The following is a 16,525-nucleotide window of genomic DNA, read 5'->3' on the forward strand; positions in this document are numbered from 1 at the left end:
ATGGTCTCTCTCAAACAACCCTGCAACCAAATAACAAAGAGTCTCTTGTGTCCCCAACACACCCAATACAATGGTAAATTGTATAGGTGCACTAGTTCGGTGAAGAGATGGTGATACAAGTGCAATATGGATGGTAGATATAGGTTTTTAATCTAAAAATATAAAAACAGCAAGGTAGCAAGTGATAAAAGTGAGCACAAACGGTATTGCAATGCTAGGAAACAAGGCCTAGGGTTCATAGTTTCACTAGTGCAAGTTCTCTCAACAATAATAACATAACTGGATCATATAACTATCCCTAGACATGCAACAAAGAGTCACTCCAAAGTCACTAATAGCGGAGAACAAACGAAGAGATTATGGTAGGGTACGAAACCACCTCAAAGTTATCCTTTCTGATCGATGTATTCAAGAGTCCGTAGTAAAATAACACGAAGCTATTCTTTCCGTTCGATCTATCATAGAGTTTGTACTAGAATAACACCTTAAGATACAAATCAACCAAAACCCTAATGTCACCTAGATACTCCAATGTCACCTCAAGTATCTGTGGGTATGATTATACGATATGCATCACACAATCTCATATTCATCTATTCAGCCAACACAAAGTACTTCAAAGAGTGCCCCAAAGTTTCTACCAGAGAGTCAAGACGAAAACGTGTGCCAACCCCTATGCATAGGTTCATGGGCGGAACCCGCAAGTTGATCACCGAAGCATACATCAAGTGGATCACGTGATATCCCATTGTCACCATGCAAGACATACATCAAGTGTTCTCAAATCCTTAGAGACTCAATCCGATAAGATAACTTCAAAGGGGAAACTCAATCCATTACAACAGAGTAGAGGGGAAGAAACATCATAAGATCCAACTATAATAGCAAAGCTCGCGATACATCAAGATCGTATCACCTCAAGAACACGAGAGAGAGAGAGATCAAACACATAGCTACTGGTACATACCCTCAGTCCCGAGGGTCAACTAGTCCCTCCTCGTCATGAAGATGGCCACCGTGAGGGTTCCCCCCTCCGGCAGGGTGCCGGAACAGGGTCCCGATTGGTTTTTGGTGGCTACAGAGGCTTGCGGCGGCGGAACTCCCGATCTATTCTGTTCCCCGAAGTTTTTAGGGTATATGGATATATATAGGCGAAAGAAGTCGATCAGGGGAGCCATGAGGGGCCCACAAGGGTGGAGGGCGCGCCTGGGGGGGTAGGCACGCCACCCTGCCTCGTGCTCTCCTCATTGATTCCCTGACGTGTACTCCAAGTCTCCTGGATTGCTTCCGTTCCAAAAATAACTCTCCCGAAGGTTTCATTCCGTTTGGACTCCGTTTCATATTCCTTTTTTGCGAAACACTGAAACAAGGGAAAAAACAGAAACTGGCACTGGGCTCTGGGTTAATAGGTTAGTCCCAAAAATAATACAAAAGTGTTTAATAAAGCCCATAAACATCCAAAACAGATAATATAATAGCATGGAACAATCAAAAATTATAGATACGTTGGAGACGTATCAGAGACACCTGTAGAGCATCTTTATAATCACCGAGTTACGTTGTGACGTTTGATAGCACACAAAGTGTTCCTCCGGTATTCGGGAGTTGCATAATCTCATAGTCATAGGAACATGTATAAGTCATGAAGAAAGCAATAGCAATAAACTAAACGATCATCGTGCTAAGCTAACGGATGGGTCAAGTCAATCACATCATTCTCTAATGATGTGATCCCGTTAATCAAATGACAACTCATGTATATGGCTAGGAAACTTAACCATCTTTGATTCAACGAGCTTATCAAGTAGAGGCATACTAGTGACACTCTGTTTGTCTATGTATTCACACATGTACTAAGTTTCCGGTTAATACAATTCTAGCATGAATAATAAACATTTATCATGATATAAGGAAATATAAATAACAACTTTATTATTGCCTCTAGGGCATATTTCCTTTAGTCTCCCACTTGCACTAGAGTCAATAATCTAGATTATACAATAATGATTCTAACACCCATGGAGTCTTGGTGCTGATCATGTTTTGCTCGTGAGAGAGGCTTAGTCAACGGGTCTGCAACATTCAGATCCGTATGTATCTTGCAAATCTCTATGTCTCCCTCCTTGACTTGATCGCGGATGGAATTGAAGCGTCTCTTGATGTGCTTGGTTCTCTTGTGAAATCTGGATTCCTTTGCCAAGGCAATTGCACCAGTATTGTCACAAAAGATTTTCATTGGACCCGATGCACTAGGTATGACACCTAGATCAGATATGACCTCCTTCATCCAGACTCCTTCATTTGCTGCTTCCGAAGCAGCTATGTACCCACTTCACACATAGATCCCGCCACGACGCTTTGCTTAGAACTGCACCAACTTACAGCTCTACCGTTCAATATAAATACGTATCCGGTTTGTGACTTAGAGTCATCCGGATCAGTGTCAAATCTTGCATCGACGAAACCATCTACGACAAGCTCTTTGTCACCTCCATACAGGAGAAACATATCCTTAGTCCTTTTCAGGTATTTCAGGATGTTCTTGACCGCTGTCCAGTGATCCACTCCTGGATTACTTTGGTACCTCCCTGCTAAACTAATAGCAAGGCACACATCAGGTCTGGTACACAACATTGCATACATGATAGAACCTATGGCTGAAGCATAGGGAATGACTTTCATTTTCTCTCTATCTTCTGCAGTGGTCGGGCATTGAGTCTGACTCAACTTCACACCTTGTAACACAGGCAAGAACCCTTTCTTTGCTTGATGCATTTTGAACTTCTTCAAAACTTTATCAAGGTATGTGCTTTGTGAAAGTCCAATTAAGCGTCTTGATCTATCTCTGTAGATCTTGATGCCCAATATATAAGCAGCTTCACCGAGGTCTTTCATTGAAAAACTCTTATTCAAGTATCCTTTTATGCTTTCCAGAAATTCTATATCATTTCCAATCAACAATATGTCATCCACATAAAATATTAGAAATGCTACAGAGCTCCCACTCACTTTCTTGTAAATACAGGCTTCTCCAAAATTCTGTATAAAACCATATGCTTTGATCACACTATCAAAACGTTTATTCCAACTCCGAGATGCTTGCACCAGTCCATAAATGGATCGCTGGAGCTTGCACACTTTGTTAGCATCCTTTGGATTGATAAAACCTTCGGGTTGCATCATATACAACTCTTCTGCCAGAAATCCATTCAGGAATGCAATCTTTACATCCATTTGCCAAATTTCATAATCATAAAATGCAGCAATTGCTAACATGATTCGGACGGACTTAAGCATCGCTACGGGTGAGAAGGTCTCATCGTAGTCATATCGAAAACCTTTCGCAACAAGTCGAGCTTTGTAGACAGTAACATTACCGTCAGCGTCAGTCTTCTTCTTGAAGATCCATTTATTCTTGATAGCTTGCCGATCATCGGGCAAGTCAACCAAAGTCCATATTTTGTTCTCATACATGGATCCCATCTCAGATTTCATGGCCTCAAGCCATTTCTCCGAATCTGGGCTCATCATCGCTTCCTGATAGTTCGTAGGTTCGTCATGGTCAAGTAACATGACCTCCAGAACTGGATTACCATACTACTCTCGTGCGGATCTTACTCTGGTTGACCTACGAGATTCAGTAGTAACTTGATCTGAAGTTACATGATCATCATCATTAGCTTCCTCACTAATTGGTGTAGTAGTCACAAGAACTGATTTCTGTGATGAACTACTTTCCAATAAGGGAGCAGGTACAGTTACCTCATCAAGTTCTACTTTCCTCCCACTCACTTCTTTCGAAAGAAACTCCTTCTCTAGAAAGGCTCCATTCTTAGCAACAAATGTCTTGCCTTCGGATCTGTGATAGAAGGTGAAAGTGCTAGTTATCGACTAGAGGGGGGGTGAATAGGCGATTTTTATGAAAGTCTTCAAAACATGAGAGTTTCGAAGACAAGCAATAGAAATGAACCTATTGATATGCAGCGGAAGGTAGACTACACTAAGCAAGCCATAGCAAAGTATTCAATGAAGTGAAAGCACGAATACTAATAGCAGCTAGGTAGTAAAGATCAGGATGGAAGATAGTATGAAGCCGAACAACGAAAGTAGTCACACGGTGAAGTCAAACCGGTAGTGCAAGCAGGCAGTGACTTCACGAAGACCAACTGTAAGTAAAGAGAGGGAGAGGATATAACCAGTCACTTGGTGAGGACAAAGGATTTGTTGGACCAGTTCCAGTTGCTGTGACAATTGTACGTCTGGTTAGGGAGGCTGAGATTTAACTCAGAAGACTGTGTCTTCACCTTATTCCCCTTGAGCTAAGGACACCCAGTCCTCGCCCAATCACTCTGGTAAGTCTTCAAGGTAGACTTCCAAACCTTCACATACTTCGTTCACCGGCGATCCACGACGACTCTTGGATGCTCAGAATGCGACGCCTAACTGGCTGGAGGATTCACAGTCCTCAAGTGTAACAAGTCTTCAGGTCACACGGATAGAAAGACTTCAGTGATGCCTAACACTCTTTGGCTCTGGGTGTTTGGGCTTTGTCCTCGCAAGGATTTCTCTCTCTCAAAAGCTTCGGAGGTGGGTTGCTCTCAAACGACAAAAGCCGTGCACTAACTCTGAGCAGCCACCAATTTATGGTGTAGGGGTGGGCTATTTATAGCCACTAGGCAACCCGACCTGATTTGTCCGAAATGACCCTGGGTCACTAAGGAACTGACACGTGTTCCAACGGTCAGATTTCAAACACACGCGACAGCTTGACTTGGGCTACAAGTAAAGCTGACTCATCCAACTCTGGATAAGATTTGCTCTCATTGTCTTCGCTCGAAGACATAGGATTTGGTTGAGCATCACTTCATTCACTCTGACTTTGTTCACTGGGACCCCACTTAACAGTACGGTGGTTCCTATGACTCAACAAAGAAGAAAAGGAAACAACGAAACAACTAAGTCTTCGCGCTCCATAGTCTTCACACGATGTCTTCTCATATCATAGTCTTCAATGTGAATATCTTCACATACCACAATTGTCTTCAATGTCTTCATACATTTTTAGGGGTCATCTCCGGTAGGTAAACCGAATCAATGAGGGACTACTACTTGTGTTATCCTGCAATTCTCACAAACACATTAGTCCCTCAGCCAGGTTTGTCGTCAATACTCCAAAACTAACTAGGGGTGGCACTAGATGCACTTACAATCTCCCCCTTTTTGGTGATTGATGACAAACTGGTTGAAGTTTTCAATGGGGATAAAAGTATGTGAAATTGTAAAGGATAAATGTATTGTCTTCATAAGTAGCAAAAGGCTCCCCCTGAAGATGTGCATATAAGTAATTTGCTTTTGGAATGCAAATGCACATGGCAGGTTGTACTTATGGAGATCCTCTTCAACTTATGAAGACAATTCATCATGCATGAATTGATATAATGAACATAATGACATGCATAATGAAAAATGGACGTCTGCAATATGACTAAGTGCGGGATTTATCATCGCACGTGCGGAATTTATCATCGCATCACAGAATAGCAGAAAACGTAGCAGACGACCATCAAGTTCAAGTGTTACAACTCAAAGAACCAAATGTATCAAAAGCGAGAGTTGTAAACACTAGGCAAAATATAAAGCAACCGCCCATATGGACCCGCTTGAAGACTATCAACTCATATGCTTCTCCCCCTTTTGTCAGTAAGGACCAAAAAGGTTTGAAGACATAGAGCTTCTACTCGTTCCCAGAAGGAGTAGGTGAGGCAGCAGGGTCGGCGTCGGGGTTTGGCGGTGCAGAAGAACTTGGTGCAGGGTCGATACGCGCTGAAGTTGGAGGTGGTGAGGTAGCATCATCTTGGTCATCTATGACTCTGGCATTCACCGTTGCAGCTGAGGAGGAAAAGTCAGAGTCTTTAAGAGAGGGAGTCCGACACAAGACAGCATTCCTTGGAGGAGTGGAGTCAAACTTGAATCTTTCAGTGAAGCCATCGTCTTGAAGATCTGCTTCTGCACTCAGCAATGTCAAACTCTTCCATGACCTCCGACAGGTTTCATGAGAGACAAAGGCATTCTTGGTGGTATGGTTGCGAATGCGATTGACATCCACCAAGAGGCTTTGCATCTGTCGCTTCAGCTAGTAGTGATGCTTATCCTGTTTCTGATGCAGGGCAACGAGAAGCTCTCGGTCATTGAGAACACGAGATCGCTTCCGAGGCCTTTGAGCAATAGTGCTTTCAGTGGCTTCAGTTTGAGCACGATGAGGTAAGCGTGTATTGCCAGCCAAAGGATAAACACGAGTGACGGCCTGGACTCCTTCAATGGGCTGTGTGAAGCTTTGGTGATCAGCATTGTAAAGACAAACAGGCTCCTTGGCAGGCTCTGGGTATATTGCTTCAACTGACATATCAACCTCAGGCAAAAAGATTAGATGGTTGCGAGCAGAAGGCTGATAGTTGACAGCAGAATGAAGCTTGATAAGGCGCATAACCCATGGAGCGTAGAATTTCAGTCCAAAGAGATCAGAGCCTGATGCAGCCAATTGCCTGATAAATAAGTCTTGAGCATTGAAGCTGATGCCATTGAAGATATAAAAGACCAATGTCTTCGTTGCTCCTTCAAGCTTCGCTGCAGAAGAATGTCCTTTGACAGGCCATAGAGTTCGCCTGATGATATGATAGATAGTGCGGGGCAGATACTCTAGGTCTTCAACAAAGAACTCTCTTGGGTATTCAGCGTCGCGTGGCAGAGGCTTCATCATGCTCAGCATTTGGCTCATGTTGGGTTCTGGCTTCTGAAAGATGCTCTCCAATGCATTACGGTGAAGCTGACAACCAGGTTCATATAGTTCACCTAGAGTGGGCAGACCAGTGAGCTCAATAATGTCAAGAGCTTTAGCTTCATGGTGTACGTTGCCTGTCATCCACTCAAGGACCCATGTCTTCGGATCCCTGTTGTAGCCGCGAATGTGGAGGGTAGCATAAAATTGTAGCAGAAGCTCTTCATTCCAATGCTCCTTATCAGTTACAAAGTTCAGCAATCCAGCATCACGGAAGCAGTCAAGGGCTTCTTCTAGGCAGGGCAGTCCAGCAATGGCTTCACAGTCAAGACGCATATGAGGGAAGATGTGCCCTTGATCATAGAGAACACATGAGTAGTAGCTGCGTTGCTGATAGCTCCAGAACCGATCAGATGAAATTCTTGGCTTGGAATAGGGGTTCTTGGCACTATCAAAGAAAGTGTTGTGAGCAATGAAGCCATTTGCATTGAATGACCCTGGTGAAGTTGCAGTACCTGGAAACCTGGGTAACCTTCGCTTCGGCTTCTGGACCTGAGGCCTGTGCTCGACATGATAGTCAAATTGCGGACCAGTAGCAGGTGGAGGAACCAGAATGGGCCATCTGACAGTAACCAGTTGGCAACGATTGAATGCTTGCTCAATGGTGTGTGGCCTTGGGGCGGTACAGGAGCAGTGGCATTGGCATTAACGTCAGGCTCCAGATTTGCTTCAGGTGCAGCATTGACTTCAGGTGCAATCACTTCGGGCACAACATTAACGTCAGGCGCCACATTAGCGTCAGCCATGACAACGTCACTGGCTTCAGTGTTGGTGTTGGTGGTCGCCTCAATGTTATCCACCTCCACTCGAGTAGCTGGAGGGTCGGACACGTTTTCCTCGAGAACAACTTTAGGGTTGGTTGGGGGTGTAGCAACACGTTCTTCTTCAACTCTTGGTTCTTCTTGGTCATCGGCTGATGCAGCCGGAATATCTTCAGCCTCTTTGGCTTCAGACTCGGGGATGTTCGCAGTAGGAGAGGCTTCAGGAAATACTTGGCGTGATACTGATTGATGCTCTTCTCCTTCTGGAACACTCGAAAGAGTGACTTGTGGCCTTGGTCCTTTGCGAAGCCTGCGAAACGCTGGCGATGCTTGTGGAGATGGAGTTGTCTGGGCCACAAAGTCTTCATCTTCAAGCACCGGAGTGGTGACATGAGTTGGGGGAGTAGTTGGTGTTTCTACTTGACGGGGGGAGTCTTGAGGGTGATCAGCCCATGAATCATCCTGAGCGATTGGCGTCAAGGGACGACCAATGCTGATGAGTTCACTGTTCATGAGAACAGGCGATGATACCACATTGTGCTCGATCTGAGGAAGGACTTCATCATCATCTACATTGTCTTGGGGACCAATGTCTTTAGCTGCGGTGGGGTTGACAGCTGGAATGTCTTCAACTTCAGGAGCCTCTGGGGAAGCAGGATCATGAACTATCAACCGACGCTCTTGTTGTGCAGATGCAGGACGAGCAACAGAAATTGGCTTGACTACAAGGGGCTCTGTGGGAGCAGCCCGATCTTTCTTCTTGGTTTTACGCTTCTTGGCAGGTGGAGCTTCATCCGTGGTGTTCTTGGTCTTGCGCTTTCTGGCTTTGGCTTCAGCTGCCCTTGTTTTCTGAAGCTCTGAAGCAACTGTGGGGACCTTAGGCTTCACGCCTGTCATACTAGCGGGGAAGACAATGCGAGGTTCTTCCCGCCTGGATGTATCAGCTTGGTCCACAGCAGGCTTCCTTTGCTTGGCAGCCATCTTGGGGTCGATGCCAGGACGCCCAAGTGCCTGGCGCTTCTCAGCTTCGTTGTAGGCTTGAACACACTTGGCAGCCAAGATCTTCATGCGCTCTCGAGAAACTTTGGCTTCATCACGTTTCTTGTGAAACGCCTCCTTGAGCTCATGCATCATAGTCTTGAAGTTTTGGACGTCTATCACACTGAGTTTGGCCATATGCTTCTTGAACTGAGCCTTCTCATAATCAATTATGTGCTTCAGTTCAACGATTTTCTGAGCTAGAGCCAGCTCAGGAGCAATGGCGCCATGGAAGGAGACGCTAGGGCCAATGGGGAGTTGCAGATCATCAAAACTGAGGTTTGGGCTATCAAACCATTCGTCAATGAACTGGTTCAGGATGTCCACATCGAAGAGGGGAAGATCATTGAAGATTTCCGCCTCTTGCTTGCTCTTTATCAACAGCTCAAGAGCATCATCAGCAAGATCGTCGTCACTTGATAGATCAATGGCGTCGTTCTCATTTCTTAGAACAGCAGCAGGGGTCAGTGCTTGACCAGTGGTGTGTATGGGCTTCCTCTTCTTCTTCTCAGACTTGGAGATGCGTGAGAGATCTTCAGACTGCACACTTGGTGCAGGAGGAGCAGTGGACAGAGGCTTCGCTCGCGAAGCTCTTGGTGAAGTGGAAGGCTTCGAAGCCTTGGGTTTGTTCAGCTTCTTCGGCTTCGGTGGTGCAGGTGCTTCGTCAGAATCAGCGTCATCTGCAGAGTGATCCACGGCTGTCCCTTGAACCATAGTGTGAGTGATGAGACCTTCTAGGTTGTAGAAGGGCCCAACAAGGTTGGGTTCAGCTTCGCGTGTGCCATCGGCACGAGGTGCAGAGGGACCGGGGTTGAAGTCTAATCCCCGCGACTTCTTGTTCTCTTTGGCCGAGTTCTTGGTAAACTGAAAGTTGCGCTTGAACAGATTGTCGTCATGACACCATAGCAAAGAAGATGGGTCGGCATCAGCAGGCTGTGGTCCATGGACCATGCAAGGGTAGAAACCCTGAGCAATAGCTTTAGTTCTGGACCTGGGTGGAAGATTTTTGTACAAGATGTCTCCCCAAGGTCGCTTGATGGCATTCTTTTCAGCATATTCCTGGGTCACGAACCTGTACTTGAACCATTGTTCTACCCAATATCTTTGAATCCATTGGATTCGTGTTTTGCGATGATTGTAGTCCTCCTCTGGATCTGTCTTGTATAGCTCATAGAGGTCAGGTGGCAAATCTCTTGATGTTCCCCCACAGCGCTGTCTGCCTCCCTTCCTTGCTGGTCAGACATGAACTGGCTTCGGGAGAGTTGATATGATGCTGTAAGAATTCTGCAAATGAATGCAGACTATGAGAACCAAGGGATTCTCCCACGGACATGTACCTGTGACAGCATTAGAGATGCGAGGGAAGGGGAAGAGGTCATATGCATTCTTAGAAGATTTTGAAGATAAATCAGTTTAGAAGACATTGACCTCATAGCGTGAAGACATTCACTTATATGTTGAGAGTTGGTTCCAGATTTGTATGAATCCAAGAATAGGTACAAGTGAGGAATCTAACTACGTGTTAAGCATAAGTGAATATACTAGGCATCATATGAGATGCAGAACAGGATAGATCCAAATTTGTGGAGGCAGAAACCACTTTTGGTAGTAAGGATGAATCTATAGGATCAAACAGACAGTAAAAAGAGGGTTTTAATTTACCACACGATGAACTGCTAGACGGAGTAGAAGATGAGGCCGAGCAGTTCGATCTTCCGTGCCCTAACTTGGCGACGGAGGACACCTACGGCGGCGGCGGAGAAGGCGATGTCCGCGGTCGGCGTGAAGACGGCGTCGATGAGGTCGCGGCAACTAAGCGCTTTGTCGCCGGCGTCGTCTAGAGCTAGCGGTGGTGATGACCCACAAGTATAGGGGATCTATCATAGTCCTTTCGATAAGTAAGAGTGTCGAACCCAACGAGGAGCAGAAGGAAATGATAAGCGGTTTTCAGCAAGGTATTCTCTGCAGGCACTGAAATTATAGGTAACAGATAGTTTCGTGATAGGATAATTTGTAACGAGCAACCAGTAACAAAAGTAAATAAAGTGCAGCAAGGTGGTCCAATCCTTTTTTTAGCAAAGGACTAGCCTGGACAAACTCTTATATACAGAAAAGCGCTCCCGAGGACACATGGGAATTATCGTCAAGCTAGTTTTCATCACGTTCATATGATTCGCGTTCGGTACTTTGATAATTTGATATGTGGGTGGACCGGTGCTTGGGTGCTGTCCTTACTTGGACAAGCATCCCACTTATGATTAACCCCTATTGCAAGCATCCGCAACTACAAAAGAAGTATTAAGGTAAACCTAACCATAGCATGAAACATATGGATCCAAATCAGCCCCTTACGAAGCAACGCATAAACTAGGGTTTAAGCTTCTGTCACTCTAGCAACCCATCATCTACTTATTACTTCCCAATGCCTTCCTCTAGGCCCAAATAATGGTGAAGTGTCATGTAGTCTACGTTCACATAACACCACTAGAGGAGAGACAACATACATCTCATCAAAATATCGAACGAATACCAAATTCACATGACTACTAATAGCAAGACTTCTCCCATGTCCTCAGGAACAAACGTAACTACTCACAAAGCATATTCATATTCATAATCAGAGGGGTATTAATATGCATAAAGGATCAGAACATATGATCTTCCACAAAATAAACCGACTAGCATCAACTACAACGAGTAATCAACACTACTAGCAACCTACAGGTACCAATCCCAGACTTAGAGACAAGAATTGGATACAAGAGATGAACTAGGGTTTGAGAGGAGATGGTGCTGGTGAAGATGTTGATGGAGATTGCCCTCTCCCGATGAGAGGAGCGTTGGTGATGACGATGGCGATGATTTCCCCCTCCTGGAGGGAAGTTTCCCTGGCAGAATAGCTCTGCCGGAGCCCTAGATTGGTTCCACCAAGGTTCCGCCTCGTGGCGGCGGAGTCTCGTCCCGAAAGCTTGCTTATGATTTTTCTTCGAATTGAAGACTTCATATAGCAGAAGATGGGCACCGGAGGGCCAACAGGGGGCCCACGAGGCAGGGGGCGCGCCCCCCACCCTCATGGCCAGGGTGTGGGCCCCCTCTAGTATTTCTTCTGCTCAGTATTCTTTATTATTTCCAAAAATAACTTTCGTGGAGTTTCAGGACTTTTGGAGTTGTGCAGAATAGGTCTCTAATATTTGCTCCTTTTCCAGCCCAGAATTCCAGCTGCCGGCATTCTCCCTCCTTATGTAAACCTTGTAAAATAAGAGAGAATAGGCCTAAGTATTGTGACATAATGTGTAATAACAGCCCATAATGCAATAAATATTGATATAAAAGCATGATGCAAAATGGACGTATCAACTCCCCCAAGCTTAGACCTCGCTTGTCCTCAAGCGGAAGCCGATAACGATAAATATTTCCACATGTTTAGAGGTAGAGGTGTTGATAAAATAAAATACGGACATGAGGGCATCATGATTATTCTCATAACAGCAACATATATGGATATTGTCATATGATTTCTTATGCTCAAGTAATAATCTATTCACAATGCAAAGTATGAGTCAGAAACTTTTTTGAGAACCAACAAACTATAATCTCAGTCATTGAAGCAATTGCAATTTATCATAACATCAGAAAGAGTCTATGTCAGAGCTTTTCAGCAAGTCCACATACTCAACTATCATTTAGTGTTTCACAATTGCTAACACTCACGCAATACTTGTGGTTACGGAATTTTAATCGGGCACAGAGAAAGATAGGGGCTTATAGTTTCGCCTCCCAACCTTTTACCTCAAGGGTAATGTCAACAATAATAACTCATGCTAACTTACATCCAATTAGATATATATATATATGTGTGTATATATATATATATATATCAGGATCTTTCCAACATACTGTGCTTGCCAAAGGATAAAATGTAAAAAGGAAAGGTGAAGATCACCATGACTCTTGCATAAGGTAGAAGATAAAAGTAAAACATAGGCCCTTCGCAGAGGGAAGAAGAGGTTGCCATGCGCTTTCAGGGTTGGATGCACAAAATCTTAATGCGAAAGAACATCACTTTATATTGCCACTTGTGATATGAACCTTTATTATGCAGTCCGTCGCTTTTATTTCTTCCACATCACAAGATCGTATAAAGCTTATTTGCTCCACACCAATCAATCATACATATTTAGAGAGCAATTTTTATTGCTTGCACCGATGACAACTTACTTGAAGGATCTTTCTCAATCCGTAGGTAGGTATGGTGGACTCTTATGGCAAAACTGGGTTTAGCGGTATTCGGAAGCACAAGTAGTATCTCTACTTGGTGCAAAGAATTTGGCTAGCATGAGGGAGAAAGGCAAGCTCAATAGGTTGGATGATCCATGACAATATACTTTATCTCAGATATAAGAAAACATAACCCATTATGTTGTCTTCCTTGTCCAACATCAACTCTTTAGCATGTCATATTTTAATGAGTGCTCCCAATCATAAAAGATGTCCAAGATAGTATATTTATATGTGAAACCTCTCTTTGTTTATTACTTCCTATTAATTGCAACGATGACCAAAGCTATGTTTGTCAACTCTCAACAACTTTTAATCATCATACTCTTTCTATGTGAAGTCATTACTCTCCATAAGATCAATATGATCTCTTTGTTTCTTTTTATTCTTTTCTCTTTTCTTTTATTCACTCAAGATCATAGCAAAATAATCAAGCCCTCGACTTAACACTAATCTTTATTATATAGCTCACGGACTCTATTACATAGAGGGATCATAAAGCAAAACTCAAAACTAGATCGTACCAAAACTTTATTCTACTAAATCAAGATATTACTAAAAAGGATCGAACTAAGAAAAATAGTAAAGATAGGAGATGTGGTGGTGATACGATACTGGGGCACCTCCCCCAAGCTTGGCAGTTGCCAAGGGGAGTTCCCATACCCATATGATTATATCTCCTTCTTTGTTGGTGAAGAAGATGGAGGTGATGATGGATAGTCACACATCGAGCGTAAGAGGTCCTCCAATTTGCGGATAATGCCTTTGAGTGCGATGATATGCTTCTTCAACAAAATATTTTCATGTGTGAGAAACTTGCTTTGTATACGAGCTAACTCAATCATCTTGAAAGCTTCGATCTCAGTTGGGGTAAGAAGATTGTGATCAAGTTGAAGGATGTCTTCTGCTGCCGGAGCTTGATCCTCCGTGGCCTTCTTGATCCCTTCATCCTTGTTGATCTCCATGGGTTCTTCCCTCTTCAGCTCTATCTTCATTAGCCAAGCATTGTTGTCACCATTGTTGGAGTAGGGGGACGACATGATGCCTGGCCTTGACAACCCTGACAGAAAACAGCTCGAAACAAGAACAGAGGACAATTGCGTGATACGGTGGTCAAAACCTTCAGGAGATTATATAATGAATTTTTACCGACCAAAATACGTATCGTGCAAGAAAACGGAGTCCAGAGAGCGCACGAGGTGCCCACGAGGCAGGGGGCGCGCCCAGTAGGGTAGGGCGCGCCCTCCACCCTCGTGGAGGCCTCGTGTCCATCCCGGACTGCTTCTTATTTTTCTTTTTTATAAATATTCCAAAACGGAGAAAAATTGCCATTAGAACTGTTTTGGAGTCGGTTTACTTACCGTACCACATACCTATTCCTTTTCGGAGTCTGAAACGTTCCGGAAAGTGTCCCTTATGTATTCCTCCGGGGTTACGGTTTCGATAACATTAGTTTCGACATTTGTAGGATTACCTGAGATGTAACGTTTGATTCTTTGACCGTTCACCACCTTCAGATTTGTGTCTTCGAAGTTGTTGATTTTTATGGCACCGGAACGATAGACCTCCTCGATAACGTAAGGGCCTTCCCATTTAGAGAGAAGTTTTCCTCCAAAAAATCTTAAACGAGAGTTGTATAGCAATACATAATCACCTATATTAAACTCACGCTTTTGTATTCTTTTGGCATGCCATCTTTTAACTTTTTCTTTAAACAATTTGGCATTCTCATAGGCTTGGGTTCTCCATTCATCAAGTGAGCTAATGTCAAATAACCTCTTCTCACCGGCAAGTTTGAAATCATAATTGAGCTCTTTAATAGCCCAATAAGCCTTATGTTCTACTTCGAGAGGTAAGTGACATGCTTTTCCATAAACCATTTTATACGAGGACATACCCATAGGATTTTTATATGCAGTTCTATAGGCCCATAATGCATCATCAAGTTTCTTGGACCAATTCTTTCTAGATCTATTAACAGTCTTTTGCAAAATTAATTTGAGCTCTCTATTGCTCAATTCTACTTGACCACTAGACTGTGGGTGATAAGGAGATGCAATTCTATGATTAACATCATACTTAGCAAGCATCTTACGGAAAGCACCATGTATAATATGTGAACCACCATCAGTCATCAAATATCTAGGGACTCCAAACCTCGGAAAAATAACTTCTTTAAGCATTTTAATAGAAGTGTTATGATCAGCACTACTAGTTGGAATAGCTTCTACCCACTTAGTAACGTAATCAACAGCAACTAAAATATGTGTATATCCATTAGAGGCAGGAAACGGTCCCATATAATCAAAGCCCCAAACATCAAATGGTTCAATAACAAGTGAATAATTCATAGGCATTTCTTGACGTCTACTAATATTACCAATTCTTTGACATTCATCGCAAGATAAGACAAACTTACGCGCATCCTTGAAGAGAGTAGGCCAATAAAAACCGGATTGCAATACCTTATGTGCAGTTCTATCTCCAGCGTGGTGTCCTCCATAAGCCTCGGAGTGACACTTGCGTAGGATCTGTTCCTTTTCATGCTCAGGTACACAACGTCTAATAACACCATCTACTCCTTCTTTATAAAGATGTGGGTCATCCCAAAAGTAATGTCTCAAATCATAGAAGAACTTTTTCTTTTGCTGGTATGTGAAACTAGGTGGTATAAATTTAGCAACAATGTAATTAGCATAATCAGCATACCATGGAGCAGTACGAGAAGCATTTATGACATTTAATTGTTCATCAGGAAAGCTATCATCAATAGGTAGTGGGTCATCAAGAACATTTTCTAACCTAGACAAGTTGTCTGCAACGGGGTTCTCAGCTCCCTTTCTATCAATAATATGCAAATCAAATTCTTGTAACAAGAGAACCCATCTAATAAGTCTAGGTTTAGCATCTTTCTTTTCCATAAGATATTTAATAGCAGCATGATCAGTGTGAATAGTTACTTTAGAATCAACAATATAAGGCCTGAACTTATCACAAGCAAATACAACTGCTAAGAATTCTTTTTCAGTAGTAGCATAATTTCTCTGAGCATTGTCTAGAGTTTTACTAGCATATTGAATAACATTTAATTTCTTATCAACTCTTTGCCCTAGGACAGCACCTACAGCATAATCACTAGCATCACACATAATTTCAAAAGGTAAATTCCAATCAGGTGGCTGAACAATAGGTGAAGAAATTAATGCTTTCTTAAGTATTTCAAATGCTTCTACACAATCATCATCAAAGACAAATGGTATATCTTTTTGTAATAAATTAGTCAGAGGCCGAGAGATTTTTGAGAAGTCTTTAATGAACCTCCTATAAAAACTGGCATGACCAAGGAAACTTCTTATACCTTTAATGTCCTTGGGACATGGCATCTTTTCAATAGCATCAACCTTGGCTTTATCAACTTCAATACCTCTTTCGGAAACTTTATGCCCCAAGACAATACCTTCATTAACCATAAAGTGGCACTTCTCCCAATTCAAGACAAGGTTAGTTTCTTCACATCTCTGCAAAACTCGATCAAGGTTGCTCAAGCAATCATCAAAAGAGGATCCATAGACGGAGAAATCGTCCATGAAAACCTCACAAATCTTTTCACAAA

The sequence above is a fragment of the Aegilops tauschii genome, chromosome 5, assembly GCF_002575655.3.
Source record: "Aegilops tauschii subsp. strangulata cultivar AL8/78 chromosome 5, Aet v6.0, whole genome shotgun sequence".
NCBI classification, from domain to species: Eukaryota; Viridiplantae; Streptophyta; class Magnoliopsida; order Poales; family Poaceae; genus Aegilops; species Aegilops tauschii.